We start from the raw sequence: 23526 nt of genomic DNA on the forward strand, positions 1-23526 counted from the left end.
AATCAGACCTCACTGGCCTCCAAACACATGCTCTGTCTACTACAACCTGTGAACCCATAATTGTAATTAAGGTCATAGGTCCTGATGTGGCATGAACTTCTCTGGCTTTAATTCCTCCCTCCTCTTCCTTCTTTGGCAAGATGGGTGCACTGCCTAGCCTCTCTGGTCAGGGTTATATGATGACCTCCTCGTCATGAGATATTTGCAGATGTGTTTTATAGGGCTTCTAGAAAGGATCTTTAAAGGAAAGAGATATCATTTTAGACTTCTGCTCTTCCTCCGTGGTCCAGCCCACAATGTGGATGTCATGGGTGGTGTTTCAGCAGCAATCCTAGACCATGAAGCAATCTTAAAGTTGGAAGCTAAGTGCAGAGGGGGTGGAGCCAAAAGAAAGATCCTGGGTCCTGAAGGACTTAGTGGAGCTACTCTACTACTCTACCGGCCCCATGCTACTACCTTCATCCAGAATTGTTTTTAATGTGAGGGAAAAAATGCTTGTGGTTTTAAGGCACTACAGTCTGTTACTCACAATTCCTGATAGCTATATACAATATAATAGCAAATCCATAGTGTTATAATTGTATTAAATAGCTACATATCTTCAAGAAACCAAGACATTTTCAAGCTAGAGTTCAAAAGTAGCAGTTACCATTTTGTTAATCTCATTTTAAAATAAGCAATATTCTAATATTTTTGGCCAAAAAAGTTCTCATAGTTCTATTTTAAAGGGAGAACTTTCTTTATTCTACCAACATAACAATTATGACCAGTAAGATGAATAAAAACCAACAGAGAAAATTGATCTGCATTGAGGAGAAAGAGAAAAAAGGAGCCCAGAGAAAACTGTTGGTTTGGTGTTAATAGTCTCAAATATTCAGAGAATTTCAATGCTGAGAAAAAGGTTTTTAAAATCTGTAAACAATTCAAGAGTTTTTTTATTTTTATGTACGCAGTTGGATCTTTTGCAAAAGCTTAAATTCCTTAGGGCTCCTGTGATGCCAGATGAAGACAGTGTCTCTGCAAGCAGGCCCTGTAGGGCCAGCCACACACGTGGTTCTTCCACTCCTGAGTAACTAGGAAGTTGAGCAAAATTAGCTATCAGGGCTTCTAAGCCAATAAGCCCCCACAGGTTAGAAGGCCTCATTTCCACTTTTAGTCTATCTCCAGGAATTTCAAGCAATTCAGATACCTCTGAATTAGGAATATACGAGATATATACTTTTCTTCCTTAAGTGTATTCATCTCAGCTGCACCCATGAAGGCTTACTATACTCACAAAAGTGCATGTCACAGCTAAAACAGTGAGGCTGCATGATGGAGGAAAATGCTTACTATTGACCAAAAAAAACCATAACAACATAAGATGAAGAAAAGGTCAGTGAATCCAAATTAGGAATAATCCTAAGAAGTGTTAGCAGTGTTCCTTCCCTCATGGAATATGGACCAGGCTTGGGCTTGGATTTTGCCTACTTCCTTCACATTAGCCATGGGACTTTGGGCAAGGTACTTAACCATGCTGGGCTTCAGTGCTCTCTTCAGTTCAGTGAATACAGTAACATTCTTCAGAGGGATACTGAATTGATTAAATTCCCAGCACAGTACTTAGCACACAGCAAATGTTCAGTAAATCTAAGTACTTTTCACTTTCCATGACACTTTCATACCTTTTGGGCAGATGATTATAAATAAAACAAAGCAAAACAAACTATATATATATATATTTTTTTTAAATCCTCCCTTCTTTTTTTGGTGGGAGAGACTCACGTGTCAAGGATAGTATATATAAAACCATAGTATAAAACTACATCAGTTATTTTCACAGGGCCAAGACACACCTGTCGTCATTTAACACCTAACAAGCATGCCAGACCAGGCACACTATACTATCGAAAATAAAAGACAACTCAAGCCCATCATGCCAAGCAGGAGACAAATGTTGGGTTCCACTCTAGTACTGCATTTCCCTCCAAGAGACAGGGAAGAAAGTAGCCACAGAACACCTTTTTTCACCTTTCTCAATGGCATTCCCTATGATTGCTTCTACACTGACTGGAGGTCCCTGCCTGAGGTTCTTCAGTCTTATTCCCCAAATGGGTGTGACTATTAAAGCTCCACGTCTAGGACACCTGCTCCTTCCTACAGATGCCACACTCCTGGGAGCAGGGATCGTAGAGGTATATTTCTGTATCCCTATGGTCAGACAGTGCCTGTATAGAGAATATTCACAAGTCAGATCTGCTGAATGAATGAAATGACAATTGACAGGTCGGAGTGCAGACCCAGGGCTGCTTTTTAAATGCTACATATAACGTCATCCTATTTTTCAGGGCCACATCCAATCAACACTGATGGAATTTTTCCCGCTGCTACAAACACAAATCCTTTAAGGCTCCACTTGAAATGTGTGACCCAACAAGTAAAGATGAGCTCTGTCCTAGGAGCTATGAAAATAGAAAATACTGAATTTTCCTCTCCTCACCCAAAAATAAGGTATAGGTACTGGATTCTGCCATCAGTGAGTGCAACCATTTCTTTCCCTGGGCTGAGAAAGGTTCTCTTCACTGCATGAACCACAATATCATCCCTTGTGTTTGTTTTCCTGTTGATGTAGGAGTGTGAGAGGGGAGCAAAGAATGAGTATTTCAGTACAGCTGGGCTGGCTCCCTCCATAGGCCCAAGACCAGGTGCCAGGACAGCCCAGCTGTGAGGGGCAGCTCATGCCAATGTCACGACCCCATTACTACAAGAGACTGTTATTTCCCACTGCTGGGAGACAGCAGGCCCTGGCTGTGTGGCTGGGGATCTGTAGTCCCCCTCTGTCCAGCACCCTGGAGGGCTGCCCAGCTGTTCTCAGAATGGCACTGGCGAGCCCTGACTCCAGCTTGTTGTTGGAGATAGCTCTGTTCCCTTCTGCTCCTCAGGCCCCCTGCCACAGCAGAGGCAGCCATCAGAGACCACGGAAGACACTTCTTCAGCTAAGGCAGCTCTGGCCCAACCCCTGGGCATCCCTTGCCTTCCTCTTTCTCATAGACAACTGGTAGGCCTAAAAGACAATGCATTACAAAAGCCCTCCAGGACATAACTAACTGGGAGTTAGGGATACTTTATGGGGAACTGCAGTCACAGGAAGCCTATTTCTTTGGTGCTATGGCTTTGTTTTATGTTAATACTTTGAGTTCAAATCATGATAAGATACATTAATACTTTGAGTTCAAATCATGAGATTTAATTGTCTTTGCTTTTCAGACAAGTGTATACTGGATGAAATACTCAGAGTTCCAAAGCAGTACTGTAGGCATAACTAACATGCAAGGAGCAAGTTTCACTACAAATTCCCACTGGCTTAGCATCACTTTTAATGTGTCTCCATTTCCTTTCTTCTTTTTTTTTTCCTTTTTCTTTTTCTTTTTGTTGGGGAAAGGGGAACAGTGTTGGCAGAGGCACAGAAAACAAGGTTTCTTCAGATAATTGAGGAGATTTAAACCTAAGTTGTGCCAAGCCTAAAGAATAATATACACCTGGACTTTTTAATGACCCCACAAGCTACAGGGAAGTTAACAAGGGAAGACTGGATGGCTGCCACAGTAATGAAAGAAAAATGGTTTCAGGCAAACTGCCAAATCAGGAGAAATGGGAGGTGGTGAGGAGAGGGAAGAGATAGCAGGAGCAGAAGAAAGGTCGCTGGGGTTCCTCAGTGTCCTTTACTTGCTATGGGTAAATACTGACTTAGTTCCCATGAAGGTTTTAGGTTTGGGTTTTCAGTATGTGTTTTTTGAAGAAAATGGGAACACATGAATAAACTGTTTACATTCTCAGAAACACAAAAACCAAGGAGAATAGGTGAGGAAAAGGTTCTTAGAGCACTGATCATGCAGGTCTTACCAGACAAGCAACCCCAACCCTCAGGGACTGGCTTACTCAGCAGAGGTGGGCAGCACGGGTGCTGGCCTTGGTTTACAAACAGGAGGGAAAATAGCCAGAGATGTGCGATTTACCCTCAGACATAACAACTTACACTTGTTTCAAAAGAGGACTTCTTGAAATAACAGCCATTTTCTGATCTAGAACACTATTCCATTTAGGGGGAAAAACGAAAATAAAATTCCTAATAACTACCAACAAAAAGCATAGTAAGGGGAGAAATATGGTGGTTTGAAAACAGTCTATCTATGACCTGGCTATGAGGATTTAAACCACAGCTCAGACAATTATTGAGGGGTCTTGAAAGGCCATCTGTTTAAAGATCCTTGAGAACAGGGATCTGTTTTGTGGCTTTTCTATTTCCCATGGCATTTGATAAACACTTAAGTACTTCTTGATGTATGAGAACTATGGGTTCTTCTGTTTATCAGCCCCAGAAGCTATAACCATCTATTCCTGTTGACCTGCTCATGTCAATACTGTCGAGGCCTTCTATAAGGAAGCTCTGTCCCCTATATTTCTTTGGTTGAGCTGAAAGGAGTAACATGGAAAAGCCACAGAAAATGTCCTTTGTATAGACTTACCTATTCTTAAATGAGAAATAGCTATCCCCCTTTACTTCTTCCCTTATGCCATATATCTAGAAAACCATTCTTTTGTGAACAGATTTTGGGAGTCAGGACACTCAATATTCACTCACCAGCAACTCTTTAAGTTGGGATATAGTCCAACCATCCAGAACCCAAACCCCTCTTCCTGCTGGCATCCACGAGCATGGCTGGAAAGATTTTCATCTGGGGTGCCTGGAAGGCATCTCTTTAATTCCGCCACCCATTCAAAATTAAACTGGATATAATTATCAACCTAAAAAATGCTTTGTGGATTTTGGTTTACAGATTAATTAGGTGCTGTGAACATGCTCATGTTATCAAAAAAAAATATCATTAGTTATCCCTAAAACCTTTGAAAGATATCTGTCATCCTCAATGATAAAAGTATTGTTTTATTAAAAAAAATAAAGTGACAGGAAATCGTAAACCTGGGGTATACCGATGGTAAACCATAGGGTCTGTCCCCAAATAGTCATAAATGGGAAATGGAGGGTTAAGTTTCTTCCTTTCCTAACAAAGAACTGTATTAGATACACTAGATCAAGCAAAACAGTCTCAATATAGAGGGTAACAGTTGGTTCAAGTTCTACCTTCCTTTCTCAGTCTGATCTATTTTAAGTCTGCAGCAGAGGAAACTTGGCAGCTGAATGTTTCCAAAAGTTAGCATGTCACTTCCCTACTTCAGATCACATATGAGGGCACAGTCTGAAAAGTACAGAGATTCCTGGGGTGGGAGGAAGGCTGGTGACAACTCAGAACTCCTATGTGTCATAAGTTCATCAATATCCTATCAATAGCCTTTCCTGATTTTTTTAAATTGAAATTCACTGAAAATGAATCTGAAAAAAAAATGGATCCTGTTAAGTGGGTGGAAAAATGGGACAAGATCAGGTTTAACTGATTTAGGTCAGCAGAGCTGGCTGAGAGTTACAAATTTTCAAGGTGGTCAATCTGGGTCTTGGGGGTCAAGGATGATGATGTCCCTGATAATCCCTCTACCAAATACAGTGGATGTTGTCATTTACTCTCCTAACAGCCTATATCCACCTATAAAGTAGGTATGATTATCACCTTTTTTACAGATGCAGAAATGGAAGTTTAGAGACATTAGCAACTTCCCCAAGGACACATCTCTTTAAAAGTGACGAAACCATGATTTGGGGGTCTGAATCCACTTAACCCCAAAGTTCTCAATCACTCTACAATCCCAGAGATAAAGAAAGTCTTTGATGCCAGATGGGTAAGTAAAACTGAGGAGCTTTATATTTCCTATTGGATATTTTGGACTTTCCCTTTTTCCTTTCTTAGGTGAAGATAAATATCTTTGGATTTTTAAGTTTTCTCTAGCATAATAGTACAACAATTATTTATGATTATAGGGGGATTTGATAATCAGAAAAGCTTTTAGGTTCAGCTTTTCCAAAATTAATTTCAGATTCATAGTGCATCCTCCTTGTGCCGTATCACTAAGGTAAACAAATGTATATTTTAATGCCTGATCCCTCTCAAGTTCCAAGAAACATCAGCGTAAGTCCCTCATCAAATAAAGGCAAGTTGCAGTGTATGTGTTTGCGAATGGGTGTCCCCACATTCCTGATTTTTTGAACATGTTTCTTGAACTATAATCAGGACACCACTCATGATGATGAAGTATACTTCCAACAAATGAAATGACTCCTCTGCTCATCAAGTATCTCAGCTGCAGTGTTTAATCACATGGCAGAAACCATTTATTTTCTCATATATTTCTCCTTCTTGAAAAATCTCTTAATTATCTCATTTACTCCAATGTAAAAATGGTACTCAAAAATTTAATTACAAGTACAAAATCTTAAGGAATTGTAAAGCATGCATCTATTTATTATTTAGAAATATTCAAAATCCTAAATTGTATGACCTGAGGAAAAATTACTGGGTAATGCTCAAAAGAAAAGGGTAAAGGACAATATGATACATTAACAGAAGCCCATCTTAAAAAGGGTCAAACAAAACTAATCATTAACACGTTGTCTCCCAAAATAATTTTACCTGTTCATTTCAGATAAAAAATCTGAAAACGTTTTAAACACAGAACCTGAAGAATAGCTACAGTGGAAGGTCCCTAATATATACTTGGGATATTCCCAGAGACAGTAAGGTCTGGAAACTGAGAAGTTTTATATCCCCCTTATATGACATAATCATAGCCATTGTAGAAGTGAGAAGACAAAATCAAAACTCTTAGGATGCTTTCACAAGGTCCCACAGGTGTATGTAGAAAACTCAGGACTATGCTCACTGTTTTCCTTTATTTCACACAGACTTGAAGTGTTTTTGTTGAGAGAGCCATAGTCGTGCGTACCAACTGGCTCACAGATCACCTGCAGAATCTTCAATGGGTAATTTCAACCACAGCTCTGCATTGTTTTTTACTTTTAAAGTTTTACTTATTTTGAGAGAGAGAGAGAAAATGTAAGCAGGGGAGGGGCAGAGAGAGAGAGAAACCCCAAGCTGCACTGATGGTGCAGAGCCTAACTCAGGGTTCGAACCCACCAACAGTGAGATCATGACCTGAGACAAAACCAAGAGTCAGATGCTTAACCAATTGAGCCACCCAGGCACCCCATAGCTCTGCATCCTATTTCCTATATTCTTATCAGCCACACCAACAAGAGCTACTGCTTCTTGAACACTCAAAACGCTTGAAATTGGAGTCTTCTTTAATTACTATTCTCAACATAAAAGGTTGAGGTTTAAAGAGGAAGCTTAATCTCATTAGGACCCTTTCACAGACAAACCAACAAGATAAACTCTGATTTCTTGTGGGAAAAAATTAAATTCAAAAATAGGGATAAGGAGAACTTTTCTGTTTTTCAAAATCTTGTCACTAAGTAACCCAGAGATCTTTAAGGGAGTCCCTCAGAATCCTACTGAGTCATAGCTGAAATCCAAGTCCCCTGGGACCTTTTGGATGATGTGTCAGCCCCACTTCTTTCCAGAAACATGGAGACTGATACTTCAGATGCAGATCTCTTCTAAAGCTGGCCAAAGTCAGTAGTCCCAGCCTGGGAAGTAGGAAACCAGAATTCCTTAGAGTTCTGAGATTGTGCCAAGTTACCTATCACTTTCCAACATTTGTTCAGAGCCACAGAGAAAAACTCAGCAATCAGACAGATGCTTAGTGACTTGGGTTTTCATACAACTTCCTTCAGTAGTCTCACCTATAATATTTTCAGGGTATAGCTAGCTCATGCCAATAGACACAAAAGCAAAGGGACACTCTTATAATCACTTCACCTACTACTGATGGCTTCAACTCCCTAAAAGTAATTCCCTGGTTCCCCTATTTGTTTTGAACCCATAAATTTAGAAAGAAAATATAAAAGCAAAACAGGAACTGAGGAGTTCCACTTTTTCTGCTAATAGTTAACCTAAAAGCTAAAAAGTCCCCAGTATACTTGAAAACTATCAAACCAAAGGACTGAACTAGGAGATTCTTTATTGCTGGGTTTCAACACTCCGCCTGGTAGACTGTGAAATGGCAGACAGCAATTCACAGACAGAAGACTCATGTCTCCTGGTTAGAGGGTGTTAAGGCACTTCCCAGACACTTGTAGCAATCTTGTAAACCACACAATATTTGAGGTAGAAGAGGCCTCACAGATCTCTAGCCAACTCCTGTGATGGGTAAGTTGGGGCCAGGAGAAGAGAAATGACTTAGCCAAGGTCAATGAAAAAGTAATTCATGGAGGTGCTATCAAAACCCAGTTTCTTGACTCTCAAGAAGTGTGATCTTGGTCTCCAGTCTTTGAGGAAATAATAAATACATTATATGTACACATACATATTCACATATATATCCACAAACACATACATTTATTAATTCTAATTCTAGACAAATAGAGGCTAATAATCTGTTGTAATTTTTTAGCTGATTGGCCTGTAAATGTAATTAGCAAATTATAAAATCAACTTGGCTTACGTATCTAGACATTTTCCATGAATGCTATTTCAGGGTAGGTACCACCTTTCCAGGTCTCTGCCATTCATTTGCTAGAGGAATGAGTAATAGAAGTAGTTGTAGCACTTCAGAGACCCCAGTGATGAAGCAGCAATGTAGATGTTGTTCTAATCACCTGCTAAGTACTTAAGCACTCCTTAGCTATTAGTCAATAATTATTTACTAAGGAAAAATGGAAGTAGGGATTTTCTCTTTCCTTAAAGAGATGTTTACATGGGAACCCTCTTGCACTGTTGGTGGGAATACAAACTGATGCAGCCACTCTGGAAAACAATGTGGAAGTTCCTCAAAAAATTAAAAATAGATCTACCCTATGACACAGCAATAGCACTGCCAGGAATTTACCCAAGGGATACAGGAGTGCTGATGCATAGGGGCACTTGTACCCCAATGTTTATAGCAGCACTTTCAACAATAGCCAAATTATGGAAAGAGCCTAAATGTCCATCAACTGACAAATGGATAAAGAAGATGTGGTTTATATACACAATGGAATACTACTTGGCAATGAAAAAGAATGAAATCTGGTCATTTGTAGCAACATGGATGGGACTGGAGAGTGTTATGCTAAGTGAAATAAGTCAGGCAGAGAAAGACAGACACCACATGTTTTCACTCATATGTGGATCCTGAGAAACTCAACAGAAGACCAGGGGGGGAAAAGTTACAGAGAGGGAAGGAGGCAAAGCATAAGAGACTCTTAAATACTGAGAACAAATACGCACTGAGTAGGTGATGGGCACTGAGGAGGACACCTGTTGGGATGAGCACTGGGTGCCATATAACATATAAGTTCCTGAAAATTGGCAAGGCATTTCTGAGAAGAAAGGTATCAAAGGTATCAACTGGGTAGCTGATGTGCTTCACAATCCCATGATTGCTCAAGCTCATGAGATGGTTAATTGATGATTTCTCTCGAGCATGTTAGGGATGGGAGGAGTTACTCTTGGAAGAATTAGAGGTATACATTTATTACATTAAGTCAAATTACACCATAACATTTATTCTTAACTATACCTGTTAACAGAAAGTAACACTGGCATAAATATTCTTTAGTAATTCGTGTATGATGCTATTATATATTTTTCATAGTTATAATGTATTTAACTCCTATCAAAATTATTTTGCATTTCTTCTTTTAAGATTAGTTATTCAGAGAGAGAGAGACAGATAGACAGACAGACAGACAGTGAGAGAGGGAGAAAGAGAATCCCAAGCAGGCTCCACACTGTCAGTGCAGAGCCCGAGGCAGAGCTCTATCTCATGAACCTGGAGATCATGACCTGAGCTGAAATTAAGAGTCAGACACTTAACTGACTGAGCCACCCAGATGCCCCAAAATTATTTTGCATTTCTGAGCAAACACTAATATGAAAGATTACCCAGAAACATACGAAATCCCTATGGGTCTTTTGGTTAGCCAATAAGCATTTACTATGGAGGCCCTGTATGTATGTACCCTACTAGAAATAAAAGTTTGCTCCCCATGCTACATCAAGTGCTGCACATAATTCAGGTTTTGCCTACAAAAATTATAGCTTTTCTTTATATTGCTGCTTTAATGCTTTATGAGTAGGCTGAGTTAGCTGTGGCCAAAGTGTTGGTCAGAAATGTCTTCCACAATTGTTCCTCTTCACATTCCCTTGACAACCTGCCCCTGCTGGTCAGAAAAACTCATGTGAAAATGAAAGAACTAAGGCCAGAACAGGGGCCTTTGTATACCCCACCCCATCCCTCCCTGGGCTGGTCTCTCAATAGTGTCTTCCTACTCTTCTGAACTCACGATTTCATTTTCTTCTGCCAGAGTGACACCTACTGGAAAGTATGTAGAAATGCAGTCCATTCCAGTGTTCTCGTCCTACTCAACATTCTCCCTGGTCTATTTTTGTACAAGGGTAAGAATTTCAACCAGCTTGGGTAAACACACAAGTTGTGTGATGTGAAGATAAATTTGGCAATGGTTGCTTAGGAACTGACAACAGTACAATCAATAGGCAGTTTCCCAGAGCACCCTACTCCAACACCTTTTGAAGTGCCAATCAAATCTGCAAAAACCATTCATTATATTTCAATATGTAAAATTTCCTTATGCCCTGGAAAATGATCAGATTTTGATTTTGTTTTAAAAAATTTCTAATTCAAATTCAAAGCAAAAATAATGAGACTGGTTATTAAGAATTTGGGTATACTGGCATCTAGTATCGGGGTGCCTCGGCTATTCAGTGAAAGTGATTGATGATGATGATGATGTTGTCATCGTCAAAAATGATGGCTAACACTTATATATACAACTTATATAGTGGTTTCTATATGCCAGATGCTAAGGTAGTCATTTCTTAACTCATTTCTTACCAGCTTCTGATCTCTTTATAAAAAACTTTGTCTAAAGGAAACCACCTTTAGGTACTAGTTTTTGAGAAGATCAAATTTAGATTAGGATCTTTTTCAAAGTATAGACAAAGTCTAACATTTGCTTATTATTTTCTTAAACCTGATGAATGGTCTGGAACATCCATGATTTTCATGGGTTGATTTTCAAAACAAAACAATACACTGATAATTATCTATATTTATACAGCATTAACCACCTTTTAAAGGGTGGTTCCCTTAATCTTTTTTTAAATTTTTAATGTTTCTTTTTTGAGAGACAGAGACAGAGCATGAGTGAGGGAGGGGTAGAGAGAGATGGAGACACAGAATCCAAAGCAGGCTCTAGGCTCTGAGCTGTCAGTACAGAGCCCAATGCGGGGCTCGAACTCATGAACCATGAAATCATGATGTCAGCTGAAGCTGGACGCTCAACTGACTGAGCCACTCAGTTCCAAGAGGAGTTCCCTTTAGACAAGGGGGGAAAGGATCACTTTACAGTGAGACACCTGACAAACACTGCCTCAGCCAAGTGATCAAGGCCAATCAGCAGTCATAAATTGTCTTGGCCATATGTACCCTGGATCAGATGTACAAAGACTAGGAGGTAATCAGCAACAACCAATCACTTATCATGGAATTTTCCCAATATATTCCAACTTCTCCCATTGGCATGTCTTTCTTTACCAGGTAAAAGTCCTTTTTCCTCAAATCCATCCCCTACCTCTGGAAACCTACTTACACTTGAAATAAAACTAGTCTTGGGGCACTTGGGTGGCTCGGTTGGTTAAGCGTCCAACTTTGGCTCAGGTCATGATCTCTCAGTTGTGAGTTCAAGCCCCACACTGGGCTCTCTGCTGTCAGCAAAGAGCTCCTTTGGATCCTCTGTCCCCCTCTCTCTCTGCTCCTACTCCACTCACACACACCCTCTCTCTATCAAAAATAAATAAACATTTAAAAAAATAACAAAATAAAACAAATAAGACTGGGCTTATGTGCTACCTATTCCATGAAGTTGTCCTTGCTCTCTAAGTCAGAAGTGATTACTTTCAAATTTGTCTGTGTGGCTATTTGATCTAGACTCATAATTCCTCTTTTTATAAAAAGGCTTTCTGGGTTCAGGTAGTGCCAAGCACCATGCATCTACTTCAACCCTCACCTGTGTATTTCATATGATTAAAGAGGCATATACATTGCAGGTAATCATGTGTCTTCATTGGATTTTAAGATTCTTAAAAGCAGAGTCTATACCTATCTAATTTCTGTCAACTCAAGCTTACTCATTCCAGTGAGGCCCTGTGGCCTCCTAATAACATGTAGAAATGACATGACCTATCACAAGAAGGTAAGCTCTGTTCACTGAAAATGTTCTCTGATTGCCTGTATATAATAAACAATAGTCTCAGAAATTCAAAGTGATGATAAATAACTTACACTTCAATCAAGTTTCCAGACATGATGAATTCTACAAAACAATATCACTAATGCTAAAGAAGATGAGTTTTATTTACTCAATTTATGAATATGCAAATTATAGATCTCAGCAACTGGCTAGATAGGGCAGAAATGCATTCCAAAACTATCATTTGCTTCATGCTAGGTAGATAATAAATCTAATCTACCTAGATTAACATGGACTTGCAATTCTCTCTATAACCATGAAGTCACAAGGAAGACACTGACAAAGCTATTAAAACAGAATGGGAGAGAAAGATTCACACACACACAAAACTACCTACCACCTTTTTAGAAAATAATACAAATCCCAAACAATTTCCAAGCTTTAAGTAATCATCTAAGCCCCAGTTTCACTCCATTTACAAAATAATTTGATTATATACAGTATAAACTTCTTTCAACTTATAATTCTGTGTCTTTCTCTAATTACAGTGAGTCTCTTTGAGGCACACCTGGCTTACATATTAGGATAGACCATGTAACTCTTCTCTAAAACCAACTGATCTACTTTTCTTTGTACCCTAAGGTAACATCTGCTGTATATGTGATAGAGCTACAAAACAAAATTTAGATACTTAGAGTTTGCTATCTTCTAGCCCATTTCAAATGCAGATTATTTTCAGTAAGAGAACATCAAGAGGTTTCATCAGAAGTAATCTAGCTAATTTCTAAAAACAGAAAGAGAAGAGATAGATGAGAAAGAGGGAGAAGGCAAGTTGTGACCAATTTTACTGCTGTCTTCCTACAGTTGAACTTAAAATCTTGTACACCAAATTAACTGAGAAAGGTAGCATTCAAGTAACAGGACTCTATGTTATTCTTTCCTTTTATGGGTTACAATTAAAAGAAAAATTAACTTAAGTTCATAGTTTATTAATATTTCCTTATTTATTTTAACCTAACGTCCTTTTTCTGACCAGGACCCCATCCAGGATACCACATTACATGTAGTCACTATGATTCCTTAGGCTCCTCTTAGCTGTGACTGTTTCTCATATTTCACTTGTTTTTGATGACCATGACAGTTCTGAGGAATACTGGTCAGATATTTTATAGAATGTCCCTTAACGGGATTTGTCTGATTTTTTCCCCCTCGTGATTAAAGTTATGGATTTGAGGGAGAAAAACCATAAAGGCAAAGTGTCATTTTTGTTACATCATATCACTAGAGTACATACTATCAATGTGACTCGACTGTGGATGTTAACCTTGACCACCTGGCTCTGGTAGTGTTTATCAGGTTTCTCTACTGTGAAGTTACTCTTTCTCCACTCCTTTTTATATTATATATTCGAAGGCGGTCATGATGCACAGCCCACACCTCAGGAATAAGGAGTTATGCTCCCCCTCTATGGGGGTGACATATGTATATAATTACTGATTACCTTTTGAAAATATGCACAAGTGGAAATTACTAACCCAAAATTATTTTTAAAGTTTCTATTTATTTATTTTGAGAGAGTGTGTGGAGGGGCGGGGGGCAGAGAGAGAGAAAGAGCAGGCTCCATGCTCAGTGCAGAGCCCAACAAAGGGCTCAATCATGACCTGAGCTGATATCAAGAGTCAGACACTTAACCCAGGCACCCCTAAAATATTATTTTTAATGGTCAAGGTACTAAAATTTAAATTCTGTTATTATGATCCTAAACATCAGTTTTCCCTAAAGGAAATAATAATATTAAAGGGCAATAGTTCATTGTAGCAAAATATTAAGTAGACCTATTTGAAAGTAACTTTGGACCCTGAGTCTTTAGTTGTCTAGTTTAGTCTAGACATTCATGTGCAGATTTGGTGTCTACACACTCTACCTATATGTTACCCTTCCTACATTAGACTTGATCATATAAAGGTGAAATATTAACAGAAAAGATCCTTTCTAAAGCCATAAGTTATATTAAATGCTTAAAATAGTACTACCAAAATATACAACAATTTCACCTAACATATATGGACTTGCTGACTTAGGAAAAAATTAAAAAACAACTTATCTTTTACATTCTCAGTTATATATACTGCTCTCGGCTAAATTTGGATTTTGGCCATAATTTGCAATATTTTTATAGGGGAATTATGTTTTTTTGTTCAAACAACTGAAATATAAAACATTTATAATAATGCTTGCACTGCGTATGACTCATTAGTCTATTGTTTCAATGCCATTTATGTGTAGAATGCCTACTGTGTGCCAGGTATCAGGGAAGCAGAAAAAAATAAGATAATTATATTATGTATTTCAGGCACAAGAAAGACGACAAATGGGATAATGGGATTAAATCCAAGCTATATGACTAGAATGATTAGAAAAGAAATAAAAGATACTAAGAGTTAAAGTGGACACCTAGATAGACAGAGCCTTGGATCATGAGACTTAATAATTCACTGTACAGGCGTGCTTGGGTGGCTCAGTTGGTTAAGCGTCTGACTTCAGCTCAGGTCATGATCTTGCAGTTCGTGAGTTCACACCCCGTGTTGGGCACTGTGCTGACAGCTCAGAGCCTGGAGCCTGCTTCACATTCTTTGTCTCCCTCTCTCTTTGCCTCTCCCCCGCTCACTCTCTCTCTCTCTCTCTCACAAAAATAAATAAACATTAAAAAAAATAATTCACTGTACAAATGGCAACCTGACTTGCTCCCAGGTCAGAAACTACACTCATGAAACCCATCAGGATTGGTCTCCTCATCCTGTATTAACACCAAAGGAGGAAACACACTAAAACACACACCACAACACATGGTGGTGGGCCAATGCTATTGTTTTTATATAAAGGACAGACACTATTATCAACAGTAGAAATGGAGATTTGCTGATGTATCTGAGTTGTTAACATTTAAATAAAAAAGGTATCAAAAAACTAAAGATTAATTAAGTTCCATGGTTATTAATGGGACTCACCCCCTGTTCTTGGCACAGCTCAGGGAACATAATGTTTCAACTTCTAAAAAGGAAAAACTGATGTTCAAATCATGCAAATAATTATTTTTGAGGAAACAAATCTTTTTAATTTAGGATTTTGCTAACTCTGTAATTTATTTCTGTGTTAAGAGACAGTTTTCAGACATACTTTGAGAGCACCATTCTTTAAAATCTTGTCTCACATCTTCAGATGCTTTTCTGTCATTATAACCAGTGTCTAGACACCCAAATTAAGTACTGTAAACCCAGCAACATCCAAAACGATCCTTGTGCCTTAGATAATGTGTACACAAGGTCACAAACACGTAAGTGTACAAATATTTTCAACATGCACCAAACAGGAGACCTTTATTTGTGGATAAAAATATTGATGTTGCTAAGTGATACTGAACAAATCACCAACTGTAAGTCTTTTTTATTTATTTCCATCCATTTCCCACTCATAAACAACTTTAACGTTGTGCCAGGTCTACATATATTTAGACTCTACTAGAATGTCACATTTACTAAAAATATATAATAACTAAATACTAACGAATTATCATTTTTCAAATGCTTCCTTAAGAATATATCAAGGATGGGGGCGCCTGGGTGGCTCCGTCGGTTAAGCGGCGACTTCAGCTCAGGTCACGATCTTGCGGTCTGTGTGTTCGAGCCCCGCATCGGGCTCTGGGCTGATGGCTCGGAGCCTGGAGCCTGCTTCCGGTTCTGTGTCTCCCTCTCTCTCTGCCCCTCCCCCGTTCATGCTCTGTCTCTGTCTCAAAAATAAATAAACGTTAAAAAAAAAAAAATTAAAAAAAAAATAAAAAATAAAAAAAATAAATAAATAAACGTTAAAAAAAAAAAAGAATATATCAAGGATGGGTGAAGTCTTAACTAATCAAATAATAAAGAAAATAAATAAATCCAAATCAAATAAAATGATTATAGTTAGTTTCAACCTAAATTCTAGGTCCCTTTTTGCACAGCAAACCCTCAATTTTTCTTAACAAGAGAGAAATAAAGCCAGGTAAAGAAAATCTATAGGTAATCCCAAACTGAAACTTAGTAAATAACTGCACGCACATTCTCTACTAGGATAGCCAATGAAGAGGGAAACTGGCCAAATGTAGGTTTTGTCACCTTCCCCATACCTTCCAGGAGAGTATCACTTTCCAAAATTGGGACATAATAGGGAAAGGGAGTAGAGAGAAAAACTCCCCTAGAAGCCATGGGGAAAATTAGCCCCTAATCATTAGGAAATAGTGGGAGAAAAAAGAGTACCTGGCCACCCACCAAAGGCCCAAACCAAACTGTGCAAAGAACCATGGAGAGAGGCAGAATCAAGGAAACATGCTGAGGCTGGGCAGCATCATGATTTGTCAGGGCCTAAAGGAACCAGGAACTAAAAGAATCTTGAAGATATTTTCAAAGGTGCGAAAAACAAGGTGTAGAGTGAGTGCACAAAATGTGAGCAACATCTTTCCATATGCCTTCCCCAGAGCACTGGGATTCCATTACATCAGCAGCTATCCACCAGCACTCCAACAGCAAGGAAGAAGCAGAGGTGTCATGGAAAAAAGCTAGTAGACAACTGAAGAGATATGGGTTCTTGCCCTATCTCATCACTGGGTGCTGCAGGACTGGGATGCTCGCTTTGTCTCTGTGCCTCCCTTGGTTGATCTGCCCACTTCACAAGTCCAAATGCATTGCAGGTTAGGGGCTTCTTAGCCTAATTCTGCAAGTGGTCTCTTTCCCATTCTCCCTGCTTTCCCCTTTGGCTAGGGGCCCTTGACTGTCCCCTCCCTTCTCAGGTGCTCTGTGATATTATCCTGCCCACTCATCTAACATCACTTCCCCCAACTGTACCAAATTTCAGATACTTTCTTCTGTCTTTCATGGTTCACTCGGACTGCCCCTGCAAACAGAGTATTAGGGTCACCTCCTTGCTCTCAGCTCTATCACATATGCTCTATGACAGCTGAGGCTTCAGCCACCTTGAAGGACTCACTGTTTCCCAGAATATGTAATTCTGGTCCAGAAGCATAACACAAATGAGTCTGTACACAGACAGAACATAAAATGGCTTCTTTGTAGAAAGAAATCCAACAGGAACACTTCATCTTTATAAGATGACCCTGAAGGAAAGGTCTGTGCCTATGTCCCAGGACTATGTGGGACGCCTACTGTTATTCCATCAGACAGGCTCCACCACTGCTTACAGGGTGATGAAAGACCCTGCTTTGTTCATGACCACTAGAAGTGAAGTCGAAAATTGGGTACTCCTAAGAATTTTCAAAAGTAGTATTGGTGGTCGTTGTGACATTCAGAGATACACAGAAATCAACTGGCAGGGCACCCAGAAGATAAGAAGCACTGACTGCTCTGTTACTTGGTGATTTAGAGTCAAGTCTCTGGGAGTGGATGAGGAACAAGTATTCATACAGCACACTGCTGCAGGGAAGGTGTGGATGGTGGTAGTGTGCCAGAGGGTCCCAAACCAGGGTGGCAGGATCTGTGCATATCAGAGAGGGCTCAAAGGAGGCAAAGAATGGGACATGCCTAAAAGGAAATCAGCAATGGCTGGACACTGAGGAAAGGGCTCATACTTGACACAAGGGTCAGGAGACAGACTCTGGACACCACTTTCAATGTGACTCAGGTTCTTGCCCTTCATGAGATTCTCTGGAACATCCCTAGATTTGGGTTGTAGAACGAATCACCTGAGTTTCCATTATTTCTTATGGGGAAATCTGCTTTGATATACAAGTGGTTTGGTTGACAAGCATGTTTCCGGAACGAATGATGCTCCCAAACTAAGGTTTTAGTCTATTACAGTAGTACTCCATCTTTACAAGTGCCTCAATATAGCCAGTCTAATCCACCACAACCAGCACCTTCCTTATCACTGTTATCAGGGACATACCCTTTCATGTGACCATAGTGTGCTTTCATAACACAACTGAACCCAGCCATGTTCTACACCAGTGAGCTTTAGTTTACTCTAAGCCCTTTGCAGTTCCCAGTATGAAGTCTCTCCACAAATTCACTATGGGTTCTAGAATTTTGTTTTCATCAATCACAATGTGCCTAACACCAATCAGGTAAAGATTTTTCTTATGTTAGCTTTCTCTTAATTTCGGAAATTAAATAATGCCATGAATGAAACCATTTTCCTGTTACATTTGAAGTGAGTTTCTGCTCAGGGTTCTGCATTTTTTATATTCCTCTTGAAGCCATTCCTTATTCTCTCTTCAGAGCTACTACAACATTTTGTTGGAACCTTTTTTATGGTACTTCTCCTGTTCTAATTTATAATAATCTGTTTTCAAGTCTTAAGTAGATAATAAGCCCACCGAAGACAGCAGCTGTGGCTGATGTCTCTTTGTGGACATGGCCAACATTAAAAAAAAAAAAAAAAAAGTCCTGCTGAATAAAAATATGCTAGTTGGATGACAGCAGTAGTTCAGAATGACCCATGAGGCAGGTAATATCATCTCCATTTTATAGAACAAATGCAGTTCAGAAAAATAAAGCAACTTCAGTTCCCCAGGGACCAAACAAGTTCCCTGGGCTACTAAAGTGATAATGTCTAAGTCTGAACTTTCAAGTTTTGCTTAAAAAAGTAAAATTGTCCTCTTGACCACTCTACTGTCCACTTCAGGAGAAAAGCTACGAAAGCTGCAGCTACAAAAGCTGGAAGCTGTTAAATTCAACAAGAGTCCTATCTGCCCCCAGGCCTTGTTTGTCTGGAGCACAATAGGATCAGGGACGAATTTTAACTCTCTCTTCTTTTTTTAAAACTCTTTATTCTTATGGAGTTTCTTCTTTTAGGTCTTCTACCAGAGCTCCAAATCCTATTCTTTCAGTAGCCACAGCCTTTTAAATGTTTCACTCCCATGCTCAAATATTTAGGTTCAGTTCCCTTTCTTTAGACATGTAAAAACACAATTATGTATCTGTTCTTCATTGTAAATGCCTCTGTAAGTAAAATACATTTAACAGAACCATTTGGTCTTTTTGAACCTTACACATAAAAATACCATGGCCTTGAGCTCCCTGACCAGATGTACCCCCAGCACCTTTTAGAAGCCGCACCTCAGCCTGTGACCTGGACCAGTGCCCCCGCTCAGTGTTGATTCCTCAACCGTGTGACTGTCATGGTTTCTGAGAAATGAAGACAGCTGTTTTCATTATAGTTTTAGCCTAAACAAAACTCCAACTTCTTATTAAGAATGTTTAATAAAATCAACAGGGCGTTAAAAACTACCAGCAGGGAGCTTAGCAAATTAGATGCTTGCATGGTACCTCCCTCTGTGCCTAGATGCAAATATTTCTCATCTTTATACAGCTTTTCTGAAACATCATAGTGACATCCAACCAGGCACCCCCACCTCTCTGCCCCATTTGATTGTGTGCTTGTAAGGTGCATACCAGCATTATTTCATGACAAAAGTGAAATTCAGTTAAATAGCTGCTTGCTTTTGGGGAGCTGGAAATTCAAGAAGTTGCCCTAGAACTCATGAAATAATTAAGAGTCCCCCCTTAAGAAGGTAAAATGGAAGCAATCAGTATTCATTATATTATGCCATCTAATACTTATTAAATACTTAATGAAGTGGACCCACATTGTTAGACATTATCAATTTTTTCCAATAAGTTTAAGACCTTGTTCTTACTCTTAAGCAGCTTGTGCAGGGAAGTTAATTTTTCAAATACTTCTAGCTTTCAAAGAAGCCCAGAATCTGCAATCCCAACTTCTAGTATAAAGAACCATGCACTCTGAATGGATGCTACTCCAGTAAATGAGGAAACGCTACATATTTCCTTCCTTTTTATCTCAAGACAATTTAACTGAAATAAAGTCAGTAACAGAAAGGAGAGTAACAAAGGGAGAGGCATAATTCTCACAGGCATGAGAATGTAAATGCCAACATCTGGGCCTGTTGTAATCTTATCTAGCATCCATAAATTTCAAGATGGCAAAAAAAAAAAAAATTTACAACAGCTCACAGCTTTACCTCACCCACCAGAACTTTAAATGTTATCTCTTTAACTGGAAAAAATTCAAGAGAATGGGATGCCTCCACCAAGAGAATGTAGTAATGCCATCCCTCTAAGTGAGCTCACTGTTCCCTAGAGATTTCATAACCTTTCCTGCTGATTCATAACCCCTGAGGTGAGCCCACCTGCAGGCAGGAGCCACACTCTCTCATCTGCACTTTTGCCAAGCCAGGTGAGCAGTGTGGTGGGGACCGGGTGCCCTTCCACAGCATCATGCCTAATTAGTTCATATTAAGTGACCTACAAACCACTGTGAACAAACGCCTCTTCAGGTGTGACAACAGTTTGTCACTTTTCCTCCAGGATGCTGAGTAAACCCACTTATATTATTTAGTTACATCCAACTGCAGTGGGGTTTGTGGTATTAAAAAACACACACCACCTTCAGCCATTTACTCCTGGGCTGTTTTACCGTTAGACAAATCACTCTCAGGCAGCACATGGTAATTAAGCGGCAGGAGAAAAGTCTGTAATATTCCTCTGCAGAGCTTTCCTTGCGGACTTCCTTTCCCTCAACCCACAGTTTTCCACCTGAAAAGCTACGAACATCATCAGATAAAGACTGGACCCCCCTCTCCATTTGTGTAGGTAAATCTGTTTCTCTGCTACAATTGCTGTTGGCTTTCAAGCCCACTCCTAGCTGGCCCCCCCACAGAATGGAAGAGGCCAACCGATGAGCCCTAATCCCAAAAGGCCTCTTGGCACTGACACAGTTGCTTATTACTCAGGTGGGAGAACTGAGGCCCAGAAAGTGGAAGCGATGGGCTTGTGATCCCACAGTTACAGTGACTGTACCAGAACCCCATCCTCCCATACTGCTACTAAATAATTCCATCTCAGCTTTGGGCTTAAAGTAATTCTTGTACTATGACCCCAAATGAAGCAAATGGCTCTGTCACCAACTGGGTTCTTCATAATCCCAGTCTTGTTCGGTTTGGCTTTCCCCCCCTTTCAAGAAACATTAACGGGTATCATCTCTTAATGATTCAACCCCACGATGACCTGAACACAGCAGGCAACTAACTAAATGCTTTGGTGTAATAAATTAGCTTTCTTCCCTCCATAACATCTCCCATCTCTTTCCTGCGCTTTCAGTTTTATCAGCCCCCACCCCCCTGCCCCTGTGACACATTTGCCGCTGAAAAATGCAATTACTTATGGTGGACTTCTGCTGGAAACCACATCAAGGAACAACCAAGGTTACTTCTGGTACTAAACACATCACTCTATAAAAGAGAAAGCCATTACTGAATCCCAACAGGAACAAGGTGACATTATACAGAACCACTATTTTTGGGCACTGGGATGTGACAGCATCCCTGAATAGGTCTTAATCTGCATAAGTTTACACTTGATTAAATTTATATTTTCCCATACCTCAACTAAAGGTTCAGCCTGAATTTTCATTCTGCCAAAAGGATTCGCTTATATATAATTTGGATATTATGGAGCAAAGCCCCAAAGAGTCCCCTTCTCTTCCCTGTTTATAAACTAGAGGTCTTGGATTCCAGGCCTCTGATCTAAATATACAGGACCAGTGGGTAGCTCAATAGGCAATGAGTTTTAGGAGCACGGTGAGAAACACACAGACTACTGGAGTTCTAGAACCATCTTCCCTATACTCTGTCTGCAATGTCCACAAGATCCATGCTGCCTAGATAATTAGGACCATCAAGAAGAAAATGCTAACTCTGCCCTCTTCTCCCAGATCAGAACCTTCCAAGGAACACTGATGGATAAGCCTGAATGGTCTGACCATCAAAAACTCAGGGTTAACTTCATACAATGGATGTTTACATTCTAAGAAAGTTTAATTTATGCTTTATCTAATAATACCCTCAATTACCAAAGTAATACCTGCTCATTTTAGAAAATTTGAAATATACAGACAAGCATGTAAAGAAGAGACACATGAAATGTCACCCCCATTACTTCCGACACTCTGACATGTTTCAGGGAGTTGAACCCTTTGTCCTAGATGGCATCTGGAATGTGAACTAAACCTCTCTTGGCCTATGAAAAATCATTATTATAAAGGTGGCTTCTCTCTGTCCTCTGAAAATTTGCTGGTGTGCTCAGACTTTATTTTAAATATCAGAAAGTCCCTGGTTAGGTCTACTTGTAAGCTAACTGCCATCCCTTCTTGTCTCCTTATGGGAAAACAATATGATTCCAGTAGGTGCTTTGCAAATAAACACAAACTCCATTTTCATGCAGGCTGCCATCACCAACAATCAATTATTTCCAGAAGCCACTCAAGGTAAATCAATTTCTGGGCCTACTGCTGGGCTGATTTCATAATTTTCTGTCTCCTGAAAACACATCTTTATACATAGTTTTCTTTTCAGATCTGTAACTGTATTAAGCTCAGGGCTCAATTCTTTCCAGCTTCAAATACCTTCCCTGCTTAGGAGGTGGGAAGGAAAGCATAGCTTCTACTATTTATGGTGACCAAGAAGGTTTGTTTACCCTATTAACAAAATCAACAGTTGTGACTCCATGGCACCCTAAAAACGTCCTGGCCCACTGCAGCACCCTGATTAGGAAATCACACTCCAGGAAAACAGCCCTGAGGCAGAGCAGTGCCTAGGGCAATAATCTCATTTTCACTAACGTTTCTCAATCCTCTCCTGAATGTTATTTTTGAAAAGCAGCATGGTTCCCTAGCAGGCCCAGCAATTTAGACAACAGTGTCAGGACTAAGTGTTGGCAAATGCTAGGTGCAGTTCCGTGAGTGACTCACACTGCGTGTGCGTGTGCACATGTGCGGTGTGCATGTTCAGGGTGGGCCTTGTCCAGGTGTCCCTGGACACCCACTCCATACTAGTGCCTGTGCTGGTTCCCCTCATGTACATCTCCTTAATTCACCCTCCCAGCAACCCTGTTCGGGGTAAATATTAGGTCCTTACTGAAGAAACTGTGATTCAGAAAGGTTAATGGACTTCCCCAAAGGCACAAAGCAGATAAAGGGCAGAATTTGGATTTTAACCAAGGCCTGGCTGACCCCATAGGCTGCCTCTCACTCACTAACAAACTCCAGGTGACTCCACCAATTTAGCTCTGAGACCTCATGTATGACAGACCAAGAGGGTCAACGTACAAAGATAATTTGTACATGCTTATCAAGCAATGGGATGCTAATTTTAACAATAATGCAACAGTGTGAATTTTCTCCAATTGAAAAAAGTCTTCTTCAATTCAGTTTGTTAAACC

General features: G+C 39.8%; 1 protein-coding gene across 6 annotated transcripts in view; it reads right to left on the minus strand.

Moving 5' to 3' along the window:
* The window catches only part of LDLRAD4 (low density lipoprotein receptor class A domain containing 4), a 172671-nt gene that overhangs the window by 72852 nt on the left and 76293 nt on the right, over positions 1–23526 (minus strand). For 2 of the 6 annotated variants that reach the window (XM_042961943.1, XM_042961945.1), the window contains exon 2: positions 15250–15292. The exons of the other annotated variants lie outside the window; for them this stretch is intronic. The gene's annotated coding sequence lies outside the window, so the exon portion shown is untranslated. The remainder of the gene's footprint in view (positions 1–15249; positions 15293–23526) is intronic. 6 annotated transcript variants of the gene reach the window in all.

Source organism: Panthera tigris, chromosome D3 (genome assembly GCF_018350195.1).
Source record: "Panthera tigris isolate Pti1 chromosome D3, P.tigris_Pti1_mat1.1, whole genome shotgun sequence".
NCBI classification, from domain to species: Eukaryota; Metazoa; Chordata; class Mammalia; order Carnivora; family Felidae; genus Panthera; species Panthera tigris.